Below are 14,095 nucleotides of genomic sequence, written 5' to 3' on the forward strand. Positions count from 1 at the left end.
GATCCTTCAACAATTTCTCTCACAAAAATAAATTTCTTATGTGTTTAATGCCATCTTGGAGGCATAGAGGGCCCAGACTTATACAATGACTAGAGGGGGAAAAAAAAAAAAAGAAAAGAAATTTTAAAAGCAAAGAGCTGTTATAACTATATTAATATTAGCAAAAGACTATAGGCACAAAGAATTATTAACAATAAAGATCTAACTTAATGATAAAAGTGAATATTACCAGGACTAAATATAACAATTACTAATTTGTAATCCCAACATGACATCAAAATATACAAAAGAAAATTGACAGAATTACAAAGAGAAAATAACAGATGCGTAACCATATTGGTTCCTTTTCAAATCTGCCTGTGCTTTACTAGTGCCTAGTGCTTTTCCTAGGGTACACACACACACACACACACCTTTAGTAGTTTTTAACATTTTCACTGTACAGTGTTTTCCACATTCTTGTCCTGTCATTTCAGGTTCTGTGACTTTAATCTTGTTTTAGCCACTGACTCTTGCATGTGCTGAATTGTTTGCTTGTGTATTTACGGTTTTCGTGATGGGCTTATCTTTACCAGACACTCTCTCCCTGTCCTCCACCTCATCCCAGGAATCCCTGTGGCTTGAGCTGTGAGACCCAAGAGGATTTACATTTGGTTCCACCAAGGTGACATCATCACATTCAAGATATCACCATGTTAATTTCTTGGTGTGGGGAGTTCCTAGAAGTGAGGTAGTGTGCATTTGGGCTCCTACACAATGCAAGGTCCTGGTTTGCCTAGAACTGAGTGGGTTCCCAGGACCCAGAAATTCTAGACTTAAAATTGAGCCAGTCCTAGGTAAACCACGATGATTGACCGCTAAGTACAGGCCTGGTTTTTATTTTTATTTTTTCTTCTGGGAACAGTTGTATTCCCACCCACATCTCGGGAAGAAACAGACAAGCTTCTATATCATTCCCCTGACCGAGATAGTACTTTTAAGTCCACCTTTCCCCTGAGGCAGCAAACTTTGGAGGCTACCAGCTTCATCCCAGAGATGTGGTTCCCACTACCTCCACAGTTGGCTCAAGGACACTGGCTCCTATCCCTGTGCAAAGCATTGGGATCCCCCCACCCCAGCCCCACTCTGGCACTCCTGACCCATCAGCTCATGTGCTTCCAGCTCTTGTTTTGGTTTCACTTATTTCAGGAAACTTGAGTGTTCCTCTTCTGACTTGTGAATTCATTGTGCATTTAAACATTTCATTTCATTTTTGCAGCATTTTTTTTTTAGCCAGTGTAGTGGAGGGTTGTCATTTTGCCATCATCTTCCATCTTGCCTTGACTGAAACTCCTTCCACAACGAGTTTTAACAACCTGCCTGGCCCTGTAGCCACACAGCCCATAAAGTCTATAAAATACATCAACTTCTGAACGATTCAAGATGATGGAACACATGGGTTTGTTAAACAACAGACATCCTGATTCACCATTTCTATAAATTATTTCTGAAGCTATACTGTGCGCTAGAAAATATAATTATTGTTTAGTGAAACAGATACAAAAAATTCCTTTTTATGGCCTTGGTAACCTAGAAAAATCATTCAAACAGTTTGACATGGGATTTATAAGCTATGGGATTTGTTTATTAAAAACCCCAATGTTGATCAGCTCTCCAACTGCAAGTTTATTTTGTTTCCCATTTTTATGAGAATGGGCTATGTCTCATTCTGGCTGGGTCTATGCTTGTGCCTCATCCTGAGTTAGTTCAGGAAGGGGTGACCTTCTAGAGAAGGCCAATGCACAGTCTGTGGATCTTAATAGTGTAGAAAAGTCCCTCTGCTGGGCAAGATCCACACATGCTAGTTCAGAATAACTTGGGGACTCCCATCCATACAGGGTAACCAGAATAACCCGGTAGGAAAAAAAGCAGCATGTTGCTTTTCTAGAAATTTTGTAGAATAAATAAATAAATAAATCTCAAAAACAGGATAATCTCACTGAAATAATGTCTCTGATACACCAAAGGTTTCAAGACTGAAGAAAATAAACCTGGAGAAATGAATATGTACAGTCATCCCTTACTACCCTTAGGGGATTGGTTCCAGGTCCCCCAGGAATACCAAAATCCAGGGATGCTCAAGTCCCTTATATAAAATGGTATAGCATTTGCATATAACCTGCGCACATCCACCCTATACTCTAAATCATCTCTAGATTACTTATAATACCTAAAACAATGTAAATGCTATGTAAATTGTTGTTATATTGTATTGTTTTTTGTTGTTGTGTTTTATTTATTTGAAGTACTTTTGATCTGTGGATGCTGAACCCACAGACACAAAGGGACGACTGTATGCATTTTTGTTCTAGTCTTGATCACTCCACATATTTTTATACATATCTTGAATTAATGAGCACTGGAGCTAGAAAATGTGAATAAGCATTTCTTATTTTTACCCGAAGCCTTGGCAAAGAGAATCTTATTCTTAAATGATTTTGTGATCTTGAATTAATGAGCACTGGAGCTAGAAAATGTGAATAAGCATTTCTTATTTTTACCCGAACCCTTGGCAAAGAGAATCTTATTCTTAAATGATTTTGTGGAATACTGGATAAAAGGTATTCAGAGGGTAATTTTGTATTGAGGGTGGGAGAGATATGTTGGTTACATACCCAGCAGCCATTCACTCTGATTTCATTCAAATTTCTACCTTTCCCCCACGTGGTATGGTGAAAATCCTGATTCATCTCAGTCAATCATTGCCATTCGATTTCCCTAGCCAGTAACTGGGCTTAGAGGCAGGCATGTGCCCCAGTCAGTAAGAAGTAAGGACAGATCTGGTGGTGGTTGTCCAGCACAGGAATCCTTCTTCTTAAAAAGAGACAGATGATGATAAGCGATCCTCTTATTTGACTGGACGCTGCTGTTTGACAATGAGGTTTTTAGTCGTGGAAGTCATCTTGCAAGTTTGAGGGGGAACTTGTCAACAAGGCCAATATGCTGAGGTTGGTAGAGTGTAAAGAATGAACCGAGGACCTGATGTCCTTGAGTTGCTTTATTGAGCCACCCTAGAGACCCTATGCTAGGACTTCTTGTTAGATCAGATCATAAATGTCCTTACTGTTTACACCAGGTGAAGCAGGATTGTTTCATTGTTGTTTGTAGCCCAAGTCATCCTGATGGACACAGTAGCAATCTTCAAGGTTCTTGGCTTAATCACCATATAACTGGCCCTTGAAGATTGAGAGGCCAGAAGCAGAAAGGATTTGCTATATCTTTCATCTTCCCAGAGAGCCTCCTGGGGGAGCAGTGGTAGAGGTGAAATGAGGAGGCTGCAGGGTCTGACATCAGGACTATTTCTAGGACTCTGTCAGAGGCACAAAATTCCCTTACCCATTGCAGCAGACCCTTCTAACTCTGCTGGAGGTACCCGCTAGCTGATGACCCGATACTGCTGTGGTTTAGTTAGTAACAGGGCTCTTGCCTGCATCAAAAGTACAAAATTGTCCATTTTTTTCTTTTCTCCAGAGGGACAAACACTGTCCAAGAAACCTGACACCACAGAGAGGAAGGAGAGATGTGGGAAATCTGTTTATTTGGCAATTTCACTCCACGGCAATACTGGAGTCTGAGAGGATCAGTTGTCTGTTTTATAATTTAAAAGGGGCAAGAGATTTTCTACAACTTTTCCTAAATGAATACAACAGTTCTAAGCAGCTGATAACTGCCAAATAAAGAACCCGATTTTGCATTTTGTTTTGGTTTCATGTTTGTTATTTTTTCTTTAAAACTGGAAACAGTTGGTGGCCAAGGATCTCAGGCTTCAAACTGTGAAGCTGTTCTGGACAAACTGAGGCAAGTCTCTGGGCAGGCCTGAATCCCAGTGAGGCAGGGGAGATGCATACATGAGACCGAAGGGTTGGCTCCAGAATGTCTTTCCTAGGATGGCCGTGCTCTGGAAGTTGGTGCCAAAATGAAAAAAATACCCCAAGAGCAACAGATATCCACCCTTCCTTCCTACTGCTCTCTCCAAATATCCAATAACGACTGCAGAAAGCTGATTGCAAGTTGGATCTTGGTGAGCCCTGTTATCTCAACTCTACTGCATCTAGTTTTACAGAGACTTGTCTTAATTTGGGGATGGGGAGTGGGGAAGGAATATTCTACAGCCTAACAATATGTCTCAGATTGTGCTCAGAAATTATTTACGGAGATTCAGAAAATGCAGAGCTACCTAACCGGCACTGCTGTCACCTAACTTTGCACTGGTGGCCACCTCTAACAGCTGGGCTGGATCCCTGGAAAGAACAAGGGGGGGTGGAAAGAGAGGCTAGTTTCTCACCAGATGTGATTTTCCTGTATCAATAATTGGTCGGACTCTGATGGGGAGGAAAGTATAAAAAGGGTCTCAGACTCTTTCTCTACTTTCAGCTTTCTTTTGTGTCGGCATTAATCAACTGCCCTGTTCTTTGGTCACAACTAGCTGGAGTCCAACAAAATACTTGGGATTTAAAAATCAAACAAAAGATAATCACCAAGAAATCAGATTTAAATCTACAGTGACTAAAGTTGCTTTGTTAGAGAAATAAAAGTGTTAAGAAGCTTTTTTCTTCTAAGGCTACTAAACAGTTGTAGCTGGCACCAGCAGGTTTGGGGCTGTTTGCATTGAGTCATGTAAAATCCACTTAGCATGTGGAAACAGGCTATATTTACTTTGATTTCAAAGCTCTTGTAATTGCTCAGAAAACAGGGACAATTCCTCCCTCTGATTTGGAAGAATTGATGCTTTCCTTGTTAATTGTCAAAGCTCAAAACAATACAAATGTGCTTTTGGTTGGATCCCACACGCCACCTCCACATCAGTGAAATGAGAAGACACAGGAGCCCATTGCAGGCAAAACTTACAATGCATGTCACACTGTCATTTTACAAAGTGACTTTTTTAAATAAATAAATAAATAAATAAAACCAGAAAACCCCCACAGAGACACGTTAATGCCTCAACCTGGAACAATAAAGCTCTGTTAGAAACACTGGCCATTAGCCGCCATCTGCTGCCAGCAATTGGGGGTAATCTTTATGTCCTCCTGACAGCTTTGCCTCACTCCTTGGCACTTTGATTAAGCAAAGTCTCCAACGTGGACAAAACATTGAGGGCAAGGATCTCTCAGTTACTTCTACAGCTTTTCAGAGCTCTGAGCTTTTTGACCAACACACAATATTCTGTTCAGGTTTTGCAAGACTGCATATTGATTTGGAGAAAATTTGCTAACTGTATTTTCTTCTTCTCTCATAGAGCTCTGTTCCTCTTAGTATATTATGCATAAATCCGAGGTCAGGTGAACTCACTGCCCTGGATATATTTTGGGATTTAGAAAAATAAGAAAACTATTTTCTTTTTCTGCTCTGAAAAATGAGGAAAGCTGTGTGCCACGAGAAGAGTCTCTCGATCTGATTTCCTTCAGCGCACCGCGTTTTCCTCCCATTTGAACTCGTACTTTTCAACTATTTAGTAAATATACCCCTAGATCACAGCAAAAGCAAACTTTTCTTTTTGTATTGCTGTGAGTTAGGAAATCTTAAGACACATAAGCAAGACAAATGGCAGAGTCACATGTTCCCCACAATCTGGCAAAAAACTCTTATGTGGATCGAGGTGCAGAGCAAAGAAAAATATGTGGTTAACATTCCGAGTGCATTGAGCCCCATGTTTTCCACGTCTCAGACGTAATCTTACAGCCTAGGAGGAATATGAGGAGAGAAGGGAAGGCAATGTAGGAAGAATGGGTGACACGCTGGTTGTCTTTTGTTCCCTATGGGTGTTTTCCCTGTCTGTCTCTGTGGTGGCTCAGAGCCATGAAATGCACTTTGATTTTTCTATGACAGTCCTTCTCCAGTTTTTGGACTACATGGATTTCTTTGAGACAAAGTCTCTGTTTCATGCGTTCTGAAGCTGCTTGTCACAGTAGAGGAAGCAGGCTGAGTGCACAGAAGCATTGTCATGGCAGGTGATTGCTTCAATTGTCGTCAGTCCCAAGGGGAGCGCCCTCTGACCCACTGCAATTATGGTAATTGGGGTCATCCCCTGCTACTTCACTTTTGGCTGTGTCTTCTGGTAGTGCACTGGGAAGGAAAATGGGATGGGAGGGATGGGGAGATGGGGGGGATGGAGAATGAGAAGGAAATGCAGAGTGGCCCTGAGTCAGCCTATCAGATGTGCTTTCTTTCACCCACACTTTTGTATTCTCCTTTCTCCTAATCTGTGCACAGAATTCCTTGCCTTCATCTCAAAGGACCTTACAGTGTGCTCCCCACTTACATCAGTAATAACAGTGACAAAACCACTTTGAATCCACCCAGAGCACTTGCACTCTGCCAGGAAGAAGTTGCTCCAGATAGCGAAGATACGTAACCTCTTTCTTTTCTTTTTTCTCTCTTCTTTTTTCTTCAAGGACTGGTGATAGACCTCACCCAGACCAAAAGTGGCTCTCTCTCCTGGTCAGCAGGTAGCCTGGAGGACTCTAGGAGACCACTAGACATTGTTCTTAAGGGGAAGAACCACTGCTCCAGGGATTTATGTTCTCTTGAAAGATTCTGACAGTGAGCTTTTTGCATATAGATATATGAATCACTGATCAAAACTTTCCTTCTTCTAGCTGTACGACTTACGTTCTTTTACTCGGTACAGAGAAGACAAACCCAGAATACTTTTAATGATGGGGGTTTGTTGCAACCGCTGTAGTATATCCACAAGGCCTCATAAGAGAAAGAACGGTAGTTCACCACTGTTTGGAATACTGCTCAGACTCAGAAAAACGCATTGTCTCAGTGCAAATCAGTATCATAATTACCAAGAGAAGATAGGATCAGGTTAGTTTTTACCATTCACTATCAAATACTCCATTTACCTCATGGCAGATATCCTTACTCACATTCAGGCCAGTAACTAGTTTCATCATCAACTTTATCATTACCATCATCAGCCCCAACACTTAAATAGGCCCTGTTCTAAGCATTTTACATACATAAACTCAATTTAATTGTATCAACAACTCCATGAGTAGATACCATTATCCTTACTTTACCAATAGGAAACTGAGGCACAGAAAGATTAAGTTACTGGCCCCCAAGGTCACCCAGCTAGTAATTGGAAGAGCCAGAATGCTGGCTCAGGGCCCATGCTATTAATTGACAGCACATTCATGCATTCGTGCTGGCCAGGACTTATCACAGATCACTGATTAAATCAGGTAGTCTGATTAATGTGGTAATGCTCCAGCTGTGCCCTGGAGGCCCCTTGCTGTACCAGTTAAAACCCTTGAATTGCTGGATCATGGGGAGGTTCTGTGATCCTCAGGGAAGATCTGGGGCAGCCACTTTAGGGGAGAGAGGAGAGACAGGGTTATTTTCAATTGGTAAGGAAGGCCTACGTCAACATTTTAATAAGGGGTAGTCACCAGTGGTAAGTACAGCCCTCTCAATATTCATGAATACTTAAATAACTCAAATGCTAATCAAGAGACTTTTGTTTTCTAACCAAGAATAAAGTCATCAGTTATACCACCTCTTCTCCAATATACATGCATAATTTACCATAATGCAACATTTGTATTATTTATTTTGGAATGAAACTATATCTACCTGGAGTATCTTTGGACTCTATATCTGAAACTTGTTCAGATGAGATTAGTTCAGATAGAAAGTTTACATGCATAACTCACTTTAGGAGATTATTATAGACCTAGTAAAGGAAGAATATGTTCTTAGAACCAGACAACAAATCTCCTTTTGCATTTATGTCACAAGTCTGTTTAACAATACAGTAGAGTCTAACTATACTCTAAGGAGAGCCCAGGTGAAATTACCTGAGAGTCCAAATATAGAAATCACTTACAAAATGAGTTCATTTAATGAGATTAGCAATCTCTGAAAGAATGAATAAGGTGTACGCAAATATAAAACTGAAATTACCACCTTACACTTTAAATACTTGCACTAATTTAAATACATTACTGAATGCTCATAACCCACCCTAAGGGGGAAACTAACTGCTTTAAGATTAACATCCATTGAAAACAAATTTTGATCTGAAATTCAATGTTGTAATCATCTTTTGCACACAGGGTACAAATTATATGAATGGAGTGTTAAGAAAATTTTAATTAGGATGCCATTATACTGGGGTGGCTCCAGTACTTTTTCTACTAAGCAAATGGAAGGCCAATGTAAATGGTGAAATGAAACTAAAGACTTCACCTGCCAGAAACTATCAACTAACCTCTAACTAGGAACTTTCCATCCTAACCAATCAGACATATTTTCTTTTCTTTCCCCCATGCTCAGCCTATGAATGCTCACTGCCCTTGCTGCTGGCTGGAGCTCTCTGAACCTCTTCTGGTTCTGAATGCTGCCCAGTTCATGAATTGTCCTTTGCTCAAATAAACTCTGTTAAATTTATTTTGTCTTAACTTTTTTTTTTAACAGGGGGAATTGACTTACTTCACCCAAGTATAAGCCAATAAAAGCCTTTTTCTACCCCAAACTCCTAGTGAGCTATTGGATAAAGTAAAATACCTTCTCCTATTATTCTTCATAAGTTTCATTAGTAGGCACTTCAAGGTCCTAACATGGGTTAAATTAAAAACAAACAAAGAACAACAACAACAAAAAAAAAACCCCAAAAAAACTACCCAGGGCAAAGCCATTTTTTTCTATTACTTTCCTTTCACCTATCAGAAAAGATGCATTAAAGAGATTCTGTGAGGTCACATGCAGAGAGGATTCTGGGTCATTTCCAGGGTCTCACAGCCAATTTTCCTGGAAATTATCTCTACTTCTGAGAAGGCAACTTTAAGGAGGTAAGGAGGCAAATCTCATGAACATGCCACCACCTTGAAAGGCATATAAAGCCACTCATCTTCATTAAAAAAAAAAACTATTATAAACAGGTTAAATGAACCTTAAAATTGCCTTCAGAGGGTTAAACTACAAACAGGGTGATGAAAGGTAGCACTTTTTTGTTAAAATGGTCCCAAGCTTGAGGCTTAATCCAGAAAGTCTGTTGTTTGTTTGTTTGTTTTCCAGTTCTCCATGAACCAGTGACAAGCAGCAGCCAATTCTCAAAAGTTGCCAGGTAGAAAAAAGATTGAACCAATGCAACATCACAGCTCTTCTCTCTTCCCAGGCCTCAATATTTTTCATGTTGTGCGTGAATTATGAGCCCTGAAGGACCTCAGCCCTCTCTTCTATTAGCTGTGTACTTTACACCAGTTCTAAATTATAGAAGAAATAAGGAAAATTTACAGTGCTGAAAATAGCCCCTTTGTGACAGTAGTATTGCTCAGTTCAGTATCTACTCAGATCGAGAGTGTTCCCCTAACCTCAAATGTGCCCGACCGTCATAAGCCACTTCTTCTCTAGGGAATGGGAATGTGCCCCGACCTGATACTATAATCCCAGTTACAAGCTGACAGGGCAGATTTGCTACAATTACAGGGTTCCTGAGCTTCAGGTTAAGATTTACTTCCTTGGCTTTGAATGATAGAGGTCACTCTGGTCATTCCATTTTGGTGGGTCATTTTCTTTCCTCTTGATTAGAACTCCAGTGTTTTAAGTGAGGAGAACAGTGGGTAATGACCAAAAGTAAAGGTAGAATTGAAGTTCAGGAAAAAATCTGGTAAAACTTCTGAACCTTCCACTGTCATCTCAATGCAATGTGAAATAATTTTTATTCTGGGATAGGTGAGAAAACTCTTTGCCATAAATCAATCAATCTTTAGGGACTTCACTTAGCCACCCCACCCCCACCCTCCTCCCAGCCCCATAAAATCACCTAGTAAAAGAATCTGAGACCCCCTTCTGGTGGGATATTTTTACTGTATCATGTCTAGTTTTGTCAAACCTTTGTTTGTGTTGATTCACAAATTTTTAAGAGATCATCCAGCTCAGCTGGCTCATTCTGCAGATGAGGAAACTGAGGACCCTAAGAAAGGAAGCAATTTACCTACAATACCAGTGTGAGAGAGAGGAAGAACTAGAATTACATGTTAACACTTCCAATACTTATTTGAGTTCTTTACCACTCCATGCCCTGTGTACAGTTCACCACTGAATAAAAATCAAGTTATGGCAGCAATTTCCAATCCACTAAGTGGGAAAAATATTTGGTAGATGAACATGCATGCAAGAGGAAGTAAAAAAATCTAGGGGAAAAAGGTTCAATTTAACTTTGTCCCCCAAGTTTACATACATAGTTTTTAAAAATAATTAATTTTTTTATATACCAAGCACAATTTTACATTCATCATGAGACAGAAGGAGAGTGCATTTCCAATTTAAGGTTAACTCAAGATAGGTCATGGTTAGAATTTTATCTGGAAGAGAATTGAAAACAGGTGTATGGAGTTACCTATAAGAAATTCACTGCCTGTTTTAGATGCCTCATGTCCTAAGTCTGTTTATGATCCAGAACTCTCCAAGCCGTGGACACAGCCATCACACATCAAGAATAGAATGTAAAGTCTAATTTATTTTTCTACAGAAGTTCAGAAGATTATGTCCATTTTCAAAAAAATGTATAAATCAGATTTTATTAATCAGAACATCTTACGTTACAGAGAAATTTAATGGTTTAACTTCAAATTAAGATAAAAGATACATACAGAGAGGTGCATACAATTGTTCGATTTGATGAATCATACAAACTGAACGTACTCATGTAAGCAACACCTTGATCAAGGAACAGCACATGATCAGAATCTTCTCGGGCCCCTGAACTAACACCATGCCCTTCAGTCCCTAGCCAGAGTCTTCTGCCTTCTAACAGCATACACTAGTATCTCCTGGTTTGTACTTCTTATAAGTGGAATGATGTAGTATGTACTTTTTAGGGTCTGATTTTCTTTGTTCAGTCTGGAGCTTGTGAGAATCATCCATAATGTTGCGTGTGTTTGTAATTGTTCATCCATTGTGTTACTATGTCATAATTTATTTAGCCATTCTCCTATTGTTAGGAGTTTTGAGTAGTTATCCTAGAGATTTTTTTACTTCATTGAGTTGTTTGCAGAAAACATTAACTCAAAGAGAACAAGCTCACCTTTTAGATATGTGATATATTACACTGAGGGAAAACGCTAGCTTACACTATGGAAATATTTTCCAAAATCTCTGATAACTGAGGACGGTAGCTGTATGCTTCTGAGTGTGTGTGACTGTGTGTGTTTTCACTTACTGTCCTCCCAGCCAACAGTTTCCATTGAGTCTATCAATGGCTAGAACCTCAGGCTGGCAGTAAGCAGCCTTAACGCCACATGCTCCAGTCAAAATGAATGGCTGAATTATTGTGACATTAGTAAACAGGTAATTCGTTTCCCATGTCATTGTTCCTCACCTCAAGTTGGTCAGCCAAGCCTTTTCAAAATCCTGACTTGTTTGACCTGACACCAGTTACAGTCCATTTCAAGCTCTTTGGTATGAAATGTAATCTTGTCAAAGGGAAGACACCTGCTCCCAGCAGGAGGGTTACTCACCAACTGCCAGATCCTTTGTTACAATGTCTAGAAACAAAATGATCTTTCCACGTGGAATGTGTCTGCTCTGAGTTGACTGCCAACCTCTGCTACCAGAATGAGGCAGAGAAACATGGGAGCAAAGTGCTGGGAAATGGAATTTGATGAATTCTTGATGTTGTGATTTTAAAGTTAATTTTCTCTGAAGGAAGAGCATTTACTCTTAAATGAGACCCCCCTTCTGGTGGGGTATTCTTACTGTATCATGAAAGTGACCTCAGCAAAATACTCTTATGTCTAGATCTGCTTTCTTCTTCTGTGACCCCAATTCTAGCTTATTTATTTCTTATGGCCTAGTTTGAATTTTTACGTATCATGAAAGTGACCTCAGCAAAATACTCTTATGTCTAGATCTGCTTTCTTCTTCTGTGACTCCAATTCTAGCTTATTTATTTCTTATGGCCTAGTTTGAGTTTTTACAAAACCTTTTATTAATTTTTGTTTTTCCTTACTGAAAACAACTCCAATGCAGGGTCCCAGCCTTCCCACGTGGCAGGAGGGGCTGCTCTCTGCCTCACCCCCAACCCTGCCAGTGTGGGCTACCAAACTCCTCGGACCTCAGTCCGGGAAGGCAGCTGCGTAACACAGACACAAGTGGGTCTGTCCCTTTGCAGTCTGGACCTGTCACAGAAGGCTCCTCTCTCTTTCTAAGCTGTTATTTAACACTGTGAGTCAAGTCCATTTGATGGTTAATTGTTACATGTTCTAATACTGATCCCCTTCCTCCTGACTGAAAATTACCAGTGTCGCCTTGATTTCCAGCTCTCTGCTCCTCAGAGTCATGAGGAAGCAGAGGGCTTCTGAAATGTTAGCTTCCTTTCTATCTCCACTGCGTTGTGCCCAGAATATAGCCAGATAGTTTTCAAGTGGCAGATTTTTAAAAAATTGTGTAGTTAAAAATGTACACCAATATATGAAGGCATTTTAATGAAAAATTTAAACAATATTTCTCAAGACCCCTATTCTCTATTGAAACTCATTTAAAAGAACTTCGAGATGTCAGCTAGGGACTCTTATTTGATGTAACTGCTGGATTGATAAAGCCCACCCAGTTTGATGCTTTAAGATAGGATATTGAGAAAGTCAATAGTTAAGTCCTAACCTTAACTATTTCAAGGCGTTCTGTAAATTGTAAAGCGCAACGCAAATGTAAAGTATTGTTATTTCAATGGACTCCAGGAATTAAATGTTTAAAAATTGTCTAAATCTTCTTGGTCTCCAAATGGAGTATAATCCTAAAAAATAGTTATCACCAAACTACAATACAAAAACCTCTCCCCTTGTAGAAGCCCAGTTCTAATCTCCCCGCCTATGTGTATTTCTTCCACAGGTAAGTAACCTCTCATGGGCTCCGTCTTTGTATCCTATTTAATTAAAACAACAACTAATCATCAACTAATCTAGCTCCCTCTTAACAAACTATTGTATTCTAACAAGTCTAGTTTTGATTATTTGTTTTTCCCCCTCCAGGGAGAAAAAAGGATGAGAAAAGGTAGATACCTGTTTGAGGTCAGCAAAGTGATTTATGTAAGAAAACTAAACTACTATGGGAATCACCTCCTTAAAGCATTTCCCCCTGCAAGCTCAGAAAGGATTTCTAGTTATTTACAAACAGACAACATTGTGTAACTCCCTCAGTATTACAGATAAGCCACCAGAAAACAACTAGTTTGATGTAATTGCTCAGCAGCCCATTAATTGTATAGTTCTGCTAAATATCCACACTGGGCATCCCTCAGTGGAATTTGCTAAGGAAACAGAGTGGACTGAGTTCCCTATGCAAATTTTGGAAGCCATGAAATCAGGAGCAGGAAACGGTTTGTGTGTGTGTGTGTGTGTGTGTGTGTGTTACAGAGAGAGACAGAGGGCATAAATAGACAATAAATACCCAGTAAGAGCAAATGTTCCAGACCTTCTAACTGTGAATGAATGTTTTATTACAATCTGTCCAGTGACAGCTCAGCTTAGTGATCACTAAAGAAGTTCTGCTTTAGCTTTGAGAGTGAAAAGTTATTTTCCTTATTTCAATGTAGATAAATTTCTATTGTAATATGGTACAATCAAGAAGCAATTTAGCCATGTTAAGCCTCGGACTCTGAGGCAAACTAAATGACTCTAGTTTAGTGGTACATATTTAAAATTCTACCAAACAACATATTTGAAAATTTATCTTTTATTTTTGGCTTTCCCAATACGCTTCCTGTACAGATGCTGAAAGAGGTCCAGGTCATTTCTATGTTTGGGGACTGTTGGTATATTATAAAATGCAAATAAATGCAAAAACAAAAATTACAGCAGCTGACATAGCTTAAATATTTGCGTTTGAGATATTAGCACTTTCAACACAGAAAACATCATTTAATAAAATTGTGCTATTCCAAACACCATTAAAGGATTTCTTTGAAAAATGAAATTATTGTCTAAGTGTTATAATCTGGTAATGGGTCAAAAATTTTAAATTATTTGCTGAATCTCATCTATTTCCAATCCTGCTAGTTTATCTCTGTAATTGCATACATAAATAGTTGGAGATAATGTCAGAAATT

The sequence above is a fragment of the Galeopterus variegatus genome, unplaced genomic scaffold, assembly GCF_000696425.1.
Source record: "Galeopterus variegatus unplaced genomic scaffold, G_variegatus-3.0.2 Scaffold6025, whole genome shotgun sequence".
Lineage (NCBI taxonomy): Eukaryota > Metazoa > Chordata > Mammalia > Dermoptera > Cynocephalidae > Galeopterus > Galeopterus variegatus.